The sequence below is a fragment of the Salminus brasiliensis genome, chromosome 12 (genome assembly GCF_030463535.1).
Source record: "Salminus brasiliensis chromosome 12, fSalBra1.hap2, whole genome shotgun sequence".
Lineage (NCBI taxonomy): Eukaryota > Metazoa > Chordata > Actinopteri > Characiformes > Bryconidae > Salminus > Salminus brasiliensis.
In genome coordinates, this window is record NC_132889.1 from 26,483,601 (window position 1) to 26,496,100 (window position 12,500).

The 12,500-nt window shown below is 44.3% G+C and overlaps 1 protein-coding gene across 1 annotated transcript in view; it reads right to left on the reverse strand.

The window, feature by feature from the left end:
• The window catches only part of rai1 (retinoic acid induced 1), a 65,294-nt gene that overhangs the window by 51,636 nt on the left and 1,158 nt on the right, over nucleotides 1-12,500 (reverse strand). The gene's annotated exons all lie outside the window — the stretch shown is intronic.

Genomic DNA, 12,500 nt, shown 5'->3' on the forward strand with positions numbered 1-12,500 from the left:
AAGATGACACTAAACTGTTAACTTAGTTAGCTCTTGCCACAGTTGATGTCAAAGTAGATGCATCTATCTCTACCATCAGAAAGAGACAGCACAATATATATGTGAAGGTTTAAGCACAAGAACCCATACCAGCTGTAAAGCATGGAGGTGGAAATGCCATGGCTTGGGGCTGATTTGCTGCAGCAGGCCTGGGAAGCTCCCCATCATAGAAACCACCATGAATTCTTTATTGTATCAGAGCTTGCCTCAAGAAAAATGTGAGACCATCTGTACAAATACCAAACTGAAGCGGAGATGGACCATGCAACATGACAATGACCCAAAACAAAATCCAGTAAATCCACCAAGGAATGGCTCAAAAAAGAAATGGAGAGTTCTAAAATGATCAAGTCAAACCCAGATCCTAATCCTGTTGAGATACTGTGACATTTCAATGCAAGAAACCCCTTAAATCACATCACAAAGCTGAAATAATTCAGCATGAAGGAGTGGGGAAACCTTTCTCACAGTCAGAGACTGATAGATGGTTACAGGAAACTTGTAATTGAGGTTATTTCAGGCAAAGAAGAAATTACAGCAGAGGGCGTCCCATGTTTTTCTTCACAAGAAAAAATCATGCATTTAGTCACAGTTTATTATTTTTTATATTTTCATTTTTATTTGTAAAATTTTATTGGGTGTCTTTTTTTTTACGTAACTGCACATTATTTTACATAGTTACATTTCACAAAGGAACTTTTTTTTTTTTTACCAAACCCGGAACAAATTTTATTTGGAGAAAAATGTTGGGCTGCCTCTTTAACGAATGAAGGTAATTAGCTAATGGTGGGAGAATGGAGGTAATAAGTCAAATCTGGTGTGTGAGAGCAGGAAAAACTCTTAAGATTAATCTCAGGACCATCTGCGATAGCTAGAGTGAGACAGAAAAGGTTAGACATAAAGGCACAGGCGGCTGAGGAACGAGAGAGAGTATGTTTGTGTCGTGTCCTTTCTGAAACAGCAAAGACTCCTCTGAATGCGGCTAGAGGGGTGTTTTCATGGCCCACTTTACTGTGCTGCCGTGGATGCTAGCAGTTACATGCTCTCCCTAGAGAGACCTCCACTGTCCTCCCCCTCGCACACCCCAGCAACCCCAGCACACACTCACAGACACACACTCACGCTCAGGCGCAAGCATGCGCACACGTCCCCCCTCAGAGAAACACAGACGGAGTGCAGACGGATCCAAAAACACCCTCTACATACAAACACACCAACACCCAAAGGTGTTTAGTTTAACATCAATGCTCAGGGCCATGTTTGGGTCCAGCTGATTAACACTGGCTACCCGTATGTTCAGAATAGTACAGAATAGCCTTAAAGGTGCTTCAGTTGTGTTGAGTAATAAGCACACCATGCCCACACAGCTTGTATAATGTCCATTTAAAAGCACTGGGAACAGAATTGGACAGTCTGGAGCCGCCACACATGTGTCTAAACCCCCTATGGCCTGCATTGGCCAGCAGGGCAGTGGTTTTGTGATCTCTGGAGTGATGGAGCTCTATCAGAAATTTCCGGGATTAGCTGGAGTGGCGTTTGCAATCCAGTCCTAATCATCAAACATTAGCACCCATCTGACCTTACTAATGCTTCTGTGGCTGAAGGCAATCGAATCCACACAGCAATGTCCCAACATATAGGGTAAAGCCTTCTCAGAAGAGTACTATAAGTATTTAAGTAGTATGTAACATGTATATACACACTATATGTCCAAATGTTTGTGGACACTCTTTTTAATAAATGCATTCAGCTGCTTTAAGTTGCACCCATTGCTGACACAGATGTGCAAATGTGCATACACACACACACAGCTTGTCTAGTTCCATATAGAGAAGTACTGCCAATAAAATAGGACATTAACCTATTGGCACCATTTGCACCTAAAGTCGTGGGCTAGAGGGGTTTAAAGCCCCCCAGCATTGAGCTGTGTTCTCTCGAATGACGATGCTCCATCCAATAATTTTGGGGTGAGTTGGGGATTTGGGGATCAGGTAGGGTGGTGATCATTCAACATCCTGACGTCACTAATGCTCTTGACGCTTAATGCAATCAAATCCTCAGAGCAATGCCCCAAAATCTAGTAGAAAGACAGTTACTCCAACAAAAGCAAAACAAACTCTCACAAATACACACAAATACACACTACAAGGAGATACACACCTAAACACACACACACCCCCTGTCCCTACCCAGGGGCAATTTGATGCAGCTCAACTCCAGGGGAGTCGACCAATCATGGCTGGACTGCAGAGAGAGGGAGAGACAGAGAAGCTACATGATGTTCATATAGACAACATACCAGAAGTGCTGTTATCAGATCAGCTCTCTCTATTGCTCTCTCTCTCTCTTTCTCTCTCTCACACACACTACATCACAGCGTCCCTAGAACACACAGGGCTTTATAGTGTCCGCTCACATTAGTCCTTGTGTCTCTCTGCATTTGAGCTGTTTTGAAAGGGTTAACAGCCGCTTCCTTTATGGTGTGCTTTTTGTTTAAACGCGTGCTAAAAGTCTCCACAGCACCTGTTAAAGAAAGCCTGCGCCTTGTTACAGGAAAGGGTTTGATGCTATTCGCAGGGCAAGCGCCTGCTCCCTCTCCCTCTCTCTCTCTGCCTCTCCTTCTCCTCTCGTCTGTGGCGTAATTCAAACGGGCGTTTGAAGCCGGAAGAAAACTTTTTTCAAACGCTTCGCCGTTCCGCTCTGATCATGGCAGGGGAAGAGGGAGAGAGAGAGAGAGAGAGGGAGAGAAACAGAGAGAGAGACTAGCCTCCTTGCCACACGCATTTATGCTCAAGCTCCCTCCTCATCTGCTGCTTGTCTCTGCCCTAATATAGGCTGCATGTTCCCCCGCACTGTAGCAGCCCTCATATCTCCTACTGCGGGAAAACACAGGCGTTTAGAGCTCCCCTGACTGGGGATGTAGCAATGTATCAGTGCATTCATGTGAAGGTGAGGATTGAGCTTTCAGTGTTTGCGATGTTGGGATCAATCGGATATTGACTGTAATTATTGTCACATCTGTGTATTCAGTAGGGGCGTACCAGTATGCGTACTGGTACCGAACCGCCATGGTACGGACATCATGTCGTAAAATGCATGGCATTTGCAGTAAGATGCGGGCGAAACATCCACGTGATGTGTGAAGAACGTAGGGTGGAACCAAATATCACAAGCCAAGTAAAGTTTGGATTTGCATGGTATTGTGGGATTTTTTTGGTGAATTTATGAGTATCACTACCATAACTGTAGTTTTGTTTCCCCCCACCCCGTCCCCCGCCCATTCAGGCATGTATTTCAACTGCCTTTTCCCAACTTATTTTAACCCATAAAATGAATCGGATGAAAACAGGGCGTCAACGTTGTTAGAGAGTTGTAGGGAAGGGGTGGGCAACAGGCGCCAAAGTCCAGCACAGTTTATTGATTTCCCTGCGCTACCCGAACTAATGAACTAAACTATGACATTTGCGTACCAATACTATCCTAGTACTTAGCCTATTTTTTTTAATAAACATAATCATAGTACAATTTCATACCAGCAATCAAATTATATATATCAATTGATATCACTGTAAAAAACAACAACATAAAACCTTGAACTTAAAAACATTGCATTCTGGAAGGACCTGCTAGCTTTGTGCTAAAAGGGTCATTTCTACTGGGCTTCCTTTGCCCCTAATGGGAGGGAGTTTGTATGCATCATATAGGGCAGAGCTCCTCAGCCAGAAATGGGACACCAATAAATCACCCTGGCCCTGAAACTTAAAGGACGGTTCTACTCAAAATCCATAATCCAGTACATCCTTCCTTGTCATGAAGGCAGTTTGGGTTTTAGCATGCACTGAACCAGTGGTTCCCACCCAGGAGCGGTTCTGGGCTCTGGGCTGGGGGAGACGGGCTCAGTCTCGCTGGTTTGCCTTTACATTGAAAAATTCCATACTATACTTTCTGCACAATTTAGCTGCAAAAGTCTCACTTTTTTGCAAAATGGTAGAATCTGTTTATATCTTTTTGTTGTTTTCATTATTTTCCTTGGATAAAAACAGCCAAACAGCGAAGAACAGTGCTTTTCTGCAGCCATGGTATTTCACCATACAGAAACACCAGCAAACAAGGAGTCGTTCTCACAGGAGAAGGATTTTAGCCATGGAGGCGATAAGTTGAAGCAGTCATGTGAAAAAAATTACCCAATTACACAACCCCACAGGCGGCACCGAGAGCGAATAGCTTCCACACCTGCAGCCGTTCGCACCAGAGTTCACTGGAAGTGAACCCCAGACCACCGATTTCAGGAGGACCAGAGATAGGAGCTCTGGACTGCTCCTGGGTTCGAAAACAGCTTTCACGCTTGAACAAACGTACCTGGGTCCAAAAAAAAAAAAGACCCCACAAACCTCCTTTAGCTTGGTGACAAATTACTGCACGCACCTATGATGAGCGGTTCAGCAACGCCATTTCGCCAGTCTGCTGCCTTTTTGGCGTTCCCACCGATGAATCTCGTAATATGAGCTCCTCTACGACACACAGCACAAGCATCAAAAAGCAGCAGCCAATGAAAGCGTGAGATGAAATCCGTCAGGGGGTTAAAGAGTCTTTTTGGAGAAAAGATGAGGGAACAATGACTGAGGCTGCCGCTCACTGATGCTGGGGTTGGGTTTGGAACCTTGGAGTCTACGCTGGTCACCTGCAATGTACCCAGAAAACAGAGAGGATTTTGGTTTTGACCCCAAATACACTGCTAGCAGATACAGTAGACTTCCTTGCTCCGTTTGAGAATGCTGAGTTAGGAGCCTTGCCCATGACTCTTACTGGTATAGCATGGTGCGCTCGCCCAGGTAGGGAATCTGGAGGGTAGAGGTATTGCCCACGGTATGTCTTTGCCGAAGCACACAAATCAGCCTTTAGCCACACATATAGCTCAGCTACCAACATGCTGGGAATGAACGACAGCACCTCAGGTGTTTTAAAATGGAGGAAGGCTGTGGAGGCATGTTGCAGTGTGTGTGTGTGTGTGTGTGTGTGTGTGGTGTGGTGCGGCGCAGTGTTGCAGAGGGCAGAAGCGGGCACTGGCGTTCTGGGCCACTGAGCCGGTAAATACAGCAGGGCTACAGAGAGGAAATGAAGGCTGGATCTATTTGGAGACGCTGCCGATGACCTTCCACAGAGCTGGATGACATCCAAGTGATTTCACTGCGCTGAGCGCTGCCACTGACGGATCCGCACCGGCATGCTAAACATCCAGGCGCATGCACGTACCTTCAAACGCGTACCAGCTGACACACAGGTCTGACGAACACATGTTGAAATAGATGCACAGACATACATACATACATACTTCAGTAGGAAAAAAACACATTACAGTCAAACACTCACACATGGACTCAAACTCTGAACGCACACTCCCAAAACACGGGTGCCAACTTGGATTCAAAATGTATTTTCGTTATTGTACTCTTTTGTGAGCTTAAGCTAGACCAAAATGTCTTCAGACCTCAGCGTAAACAGATCTCGTCAGCTGATTAATACTCTTACTCTTTTAATGAATAGTTAACAGTGCTGCCAGAGATCATTTTATGAGGCATTACATGCACATGATCTTGTTTTCAAGCTTATAATGATCAGGATATGGCCTTTCTGCACCATTAGGATCAATTTACTGTAGCTTCTTTCCACAGGCCCCCTAGTGGCTAACTCCACCGGCTGAATGAAAATGATCTGGTTGATTTTTTTTTTTTTATTATTTACTGATTTAAATCTGCTGCCAGATAAGTTATAGTGTGTCTTCATTGGCAAACATGCAACTTATCAACTTATAAAGATGTAGAATCAGCTTTGTGTGCTTTTTTCAATATGTAAACAAGCCATGAGGCTTCTTTTAACCCTTTACACTCTGGCTTTGTTATTCAGTTATTCATCTTAAAGCAGAAAATACTGTGAATTAGTAGGTTACTATTGGTTTAAGCATTTCTTGTGGAGTCCCACAGGGTTCTATTTTGGGGCCTATGAAACTGACGTTAATTATGTATGTAACTACCCCTTTTCTTTGCATGATTCTGTGTTGCATATCATTCTAAATGTTTTTCTCAAATAGTCGATAAAATAATAATGGTACATTAGGAGATTTTAATATATTTCATTTTAGACCATTTCTATTGGTTCATTGGTAAAAGGTTGAGTTAGAAGGTCTTAACAGTGGCAAAATTGGTAGAAGCTGAATGCCCATAACTGAGGCTAAAGGGTAAACAAACAAAAAACCAAACAAGACAACCATCACCAACCAGAAACAGCAACATCACTTACGTATTTAAACAGCATGCCGTAGCACAGGGCCAAACAAAAAAAATCAGTGGAGCGCTCCTCGTTCCCTTTTTTTAAACAATTACTTCCAATCAGAGAAGGAAGACATTTTGTTTGTGATTATTAAATAATAAATAAATAAATAAAACGAAGGCACAAACTAAAGACATATGTCACCTTCAAAACCAAAGCATGCCAACGGCCCCCAGACGGAGGCTAATCACACACTTTGAGGGGGTTTTATGGATACTGGCTTTGAAATCACTGAGCAGAAATCCGCTCGTATCGTTCTCCATCATCTGCAGTCTAATGATTCCCGGCTTGTTTTGCCCTTCCTTTGTTGCGAGACAATCTGTGTTCTCCTCTCAGCTCCAGCATCCACATCCTGCAATCAGACGTGCGGCATCCTGAAAGCGTCTGAATTTCTCGACACTCGAGTTCTGGTCCTGGATCAGGTTATAATGCGCGGCACGTACAGCGTGGGCCGAGTTCACACAGCGGCTAATCTGTTCCCAGATCAGCGCCTGATCTCTAGGTGCCCTCCTCCGAGCTGAAAATAGCCACATATGTCGAGGTTTTGTGCTCGAGATTTGGTGCCATTAGCGGGCAGCTTGGCCTCTTTGCAGTTCATTTGCAAAGTGACGGAGTGGCGAAGCGTCAGTGAAGCCCGTGCTTGTCTGTGATTTCTGTGGTTCCTTTTTTTAAGGATTAAAGCCAACCTAGAAGTCATTTCTTGTAATGCTCATACTCACTCACGTATCCAGAGCACCTTCAGGTTTTGTATTTTTACTGCGTCAGACAATCTGACGAGGACAGGCCATTGTTTCCATGGACAAAAGTATATGGACAAAAGTATTGAGACACCTGCTCAATCATTCATTCTTCCGAAATCAAGGATATTAGAAAGGAGTTTATCTTGCTTTTGTCTTTTTAGAGTAACCGTCTCTACTGTCCAGTGAAGGCATTGTACAAGATTTAGGAGCATTGCTGTGAGGAGTTGATTGCATTCAGCGACAAGAGCGTTTGTGAGGTCAGGATGTTGGATGATCATTCCAGAGAACACAGTTCCACAGCTTAATGCTGGGGGTCTTTATATGCCTCTAGCCCACACCTGGCATTAGGCATGGTGCCAATAGGTTCATGTTTATCTGCCGCATACCCGGCTGCAGACGCCAGTGGCGGCCAGCACCGCAGCGAAGCAATGTGGGGAAAGAGTGCCATCTACCCACCCAGAAGAGAGCAAGGCCGATGGCTAGCAGCATGACTGGGATTCGAACAAGCGATCCTTTCATAATAGTGTCAGTGGCTTAGTCCGCTGGACCACTCGGGGCCCCCAAATCACGTCACATTTTACCCAGTAAGATTCGCTGCTATCAGGATGTATTCCTTTCTACAATGCGTGAGACATATCCCACTGCCAGTGGACACTGAATGTCCAATTTCTAAAATGCCCCATATATCACACCTCAAAAACGCTCACGTGGTTGTTTTCCCTCCATACCGTTGTCTAGGTATCCCACAGCAGGGTGGAGTGGTGCAGGGGGAGCAGCATCTGGACAGAAATCAACCCACCCTCCCACTCTCCTCCCTCTTTGCTCTGCCCCGTCCTGACCTTATGGATCTGTGTAGAGCTGCGCTCAAGCAGTTGCGCGCTCAGGAGAGAGCTGCCTCTCGCTCGCTTGCGCGCTCGCGCGCTTTCTATCCTGTCATCTTTTATTATTGCTCTCCATCCATTCCTCTCACCTTGCCTTCCGCTAATCTCACCTCTCTTTCTTCTTGTTCTAGAACGCCCTCCAAACCACCCCCCACTCTCTCTCCCTCGCTCTTGCTCTGCCCCATGCTGACCCTCAGCTCAGCGGCAGTGGGCCAGGGTTTCAGGCTGTTGCATCAGCCCACATCCCCACCACTGCCGCGGACACGTGAAATACGGGCTGACAGTAGCGCCGTCTTTAAGCGGTGGGAGAACGCTCTGGGGGTTTGTGCGGGTGGGTGGTCTGCCATAGTGCGTTTGAGGGTCCATTAAAACTTAGGCTTATTATTCAGTGATTAATCTAAAGGCTTATTATCCACTAACTGCCATGAATTATTCAGTAAGTTCTCTGACACCGCTAGGGATGTAACGATACGCTCGTCATTAGATGTGATGTTCCATACTTTGATTCGGTTCACGTCATGATTGGATTTTCTCACAATATTGAAGAACAACCTCCAATCTACTAAAACTTCTACAGCTGGGATCGTGACCTAGTACATTAAACATAGACTTTAGAGCTACTGTGGTTTTGATCACTATTTAAATGAAGCATGAGCCTTCTTTTATTGTTGGGTGCACTGCAAGTATGCAAGCTCATTCAGAGCCTAGTTCTGCCTATTATCAATCAGAATATAGAATGGAGAATGCTTGGAGAAAGGCACCAGGTCCATAGCTCCAATGCCCTGACCGAGAGCTCAGAGAGAGCGCCATCTACCCACCTGAACAGAACAATTGTGCTCTCTCCGACTAATGGCAAAATGGCATGGCTCATGATTTGCACTTGTGACCCTCAGGTCATAGTGAGACTGCTCTAAACACCATCTCCATATCCAATCCATACTGGTTTGAGCTGACAGAAATGCTACCGTAACTCAGATAACCACTCTGTACAATTGTGCAATCTTGACAGATTGGCACCCGCAGCAGGTCGGGTTCCATTTCTGTCAGCCAAGTACAGAAGGCTAAGGCTGCAGTGGACACAGACTCCCCAAAACTGAGCAGTGGGGGACTGAAGACAGTTGGTTAGCCTGATATGATGAATCTTGACCCAACCGGCCTTGTGTCTACACATCCAGGCTGGTGGAGGTGGTGTGGGGATTGCTTTCCTGGCACACTTTAGGCCTATTAACAACAAACGTTCATCCACTGAATGCCACAGCTTATTTGAGTACTGTTGCTGACCATGTTCATCCTTTCATGACCACAATTTACTCATCATCTAATGGCTATTTCAGCATGACAATACACCATGTCACTAAGCAAAGGTCATCTCAAATTAGTTTCATGAACATGACAATGAGCTCACTGCTCTTTAGAGGCCTTCCCAGATACCATATCTGAATCCAATAGAACATCTCTGGGATGAGGTTGAAAAAGAGATTCACAGCATGTCAGCATGGATCAGAACCTCAAAAGAATGCTTACAATACTGCCTTGAAGAATTACAGCTGCTTACTCTACACCTAAACCTAACCTTCATCAGTAAAAAGAGGAATCCGTACAGTTTCTAAATGGATGTCAATGTATTTGTCTCTTTAATAAGCTCCAAAAATCCAGGATTTTCTCCAACATGATCTCCCAGCTCTGCTTTTTCAAGTCTTCTTCGAGCACATGACACAGTACCACCAGTGGACCAGTGAAAAGACGAGCTAATAGGTCTTATTTTTGGACTGCAAATAGCAACCTATATGTATGTTTTTTTGTGAGATCATGGTGATTCCCGTTCCCATTTTGGAAAGACATTTCTATGATGCTGATTGTCACTTTTTTGCTTTGCGTACTGATACATCCTTAAAAGCTACAACGCGAAGTATATACAGTACATACTAAATGTTTAAAAGCATGGTGATGGCATTAATCTTTATCTTTTTAATTGTTGACATATTCAGTGTGTTGTTGCTGATGCTGGGGGATCAATCTCTCCACTGGCTCTCTAATTCACTCATGCATTGATTCAGTCTCTCTCCCTCCTTCCTACTCCCCCACCTCCTTCTGCCTCACACCTCTCTGTTCTCCCACCTCTGTATCGCTCTCTCTCTTTATATCCCTACACACACACACACACACACACACACACACACACGCTTGCCCTCCCCTCCTCCAAATGCATTCTTGCAGAGTGGGAGCCTGTCCAGAGCATCAATTTCACTCAGCTGTGACACTGCAGTCTCGGTGCAGTGTTTAATAGGTTAGGGCTGTCTTGGCTGTGTGTTTCCCCCCCATCAAGGGCACAGTACGCACTCACAGACACAACCACACTGCCTTTCTAGTACACAAACCACACAAATATCAATGTAGGAGTAAAAGTACTTGATTAATATCATTTATGCAATATCTTATACATACAGCATGACCAGGAGTCCACATTAAGCACTTGATGCAAGCTAAGTTACATAGTCAACCTCATGCATGACTGCTCAGAACACAGTGCCGTGCTCCGGAAAGCCCCCAAATATAGCCCTGCTCACATTCTGCCCCTTTCAGCTAATGACCAGCGGCCATCGGGGATGGACGCATGGCACCAAATATAGCTGACCGTAATGAAAGAGGACAAGGACCGAGCGTACTGGCTTTTTTGCGGTCAGACATGGAGCCTTCAGCCTGATAAACAGCCCGTGGCAGGACAGACGCACCACTAGGGAAAAACAAAAATGCTGCTGACAGGAGATCAGGTGCATAGTGTCTGTTCACAGCTGATCCCGGATCAGCCTTAAAGCCTAGTGAAATTATGGTGTACGTTAGAAAAGTAAGGAATAGACTCAGTATTGTAAGCAGTCTTGGAAACACAGAAACATTCTTATGTAGAGACATGCATATGACGTCCGGTTTTCTACGGATACTGGACTAATACGTCCAGATTCCTGCGTGCATTAATAGACCATGCATTATGATATAGTAAAAGCTAATCTCAGATCAGCCTTAAAGCCTGAGCCACCTCAGATGTGAAACCTTCGGCCTTTAGAGTAAACAGAACAGAAGCATCTTGGGTTTGCTACCAAAAGAAAAAAAGATGGACTGAAGCATCACCATGGAGAGTATGAAGTCCCTTTCACTACTAATACAACATCATGGTGCATGGCCTATGTAAATAGACCATGCAATGTGATGAAAGAGAAGCTGATCTCGGATCAGCCTTCAAGCCTAAGCATCTTCACATGTAAAACCTTCAGCCTTAAAAGTAAAAATAAAAACCTCTAAACAAGCATCTTTATGGATACAAAAATGCTCATATTACTACTCAAATGAGATTCCTGGGATGGTGAGGTAAAGAACCAAAAAAAGGGACACTGATCTTAGATCAGCCTTACAGGCTACTGGAAGTAAAATCTTGGGCATGGTGGATTTGGAAAATCAAAAATGACTGAAGCACTATCATGGATAGACTTTTAAGTCCCTTTCGCTACTAATACGACATACTGATATAGTGCATAGCATATATAAACAGATATGATAAAGGAGAAGCTGACCTCAGATCAGCTTTCAAGTCTAAGCATCCTCAGATACGAAACCTTTAGCCTTCAGAGTAAACAAGACAGGACAGTAGCATCTTTGTGGATACAAAAAATTGCTGCTATTACTACTGAAAGGAGGTCCATTGGACGGTGAGGCAAAGATGGACCCCAAAAAAGGGACACTGATCTCAGATCAGCCTTAAAGGCTACTGGAATAAAAGCAGGTGCATGGTGTTACCAAAAAAAAAAAAAAAAAAAAAAAAAAAAGACAGACTCCCTTTCACCACTAATATGACATTGTGATGCATCGCATATGTAAATAGATGAAGAAGCAATATGATAAAGGAGAAGCTGATCTCGGATCAGCCTTAAAGCCTGAGCATCCTCAGATGTGAAAACTGTGTGAAAAAAAGTAAACAGGACAGAAGCATCTTCACACAGACAAGCAAATGCACCCATTACTACGGATAGAAGGTCAGTTAGATGGTGAGATAAAGATGCCCCCAAAAATGAGATGCTGATCTCAGATCAGCCTTACAGGCTACTGACATGAAATCAGGTGCATGGTGTTTATTATAAAAGTTTTAAAAAATGGACTTAGAAAACAGAAAAAGGACTGCAAATACTGCCTTGTTGCCCAGAAGCATCATCATGGATAGGGTATAAAGTCCCTTTTACTACTAATACAACGTCATGGCGCATGGCGCATGTAAATAGACCATGCAATATGATAAAGGAGAAGCTGATCTCAGATCAGCCTTCAAGTCTGAGCATCCTCAGATGGGAAACATTTTGCCTTCAGAGTAAACAAGACAGAAGCATCTTCACGTAGGCAAGCAAATGGTCCCATTACCGCTGATAGGAGGTCAGTTGGATGTTGAGGTAAAGAAGTACCCCAAAAAAGACACACTGATCTCGGACCAGCCTTACAGGCTACTGAAATGAAACCAGATGCATTTAGT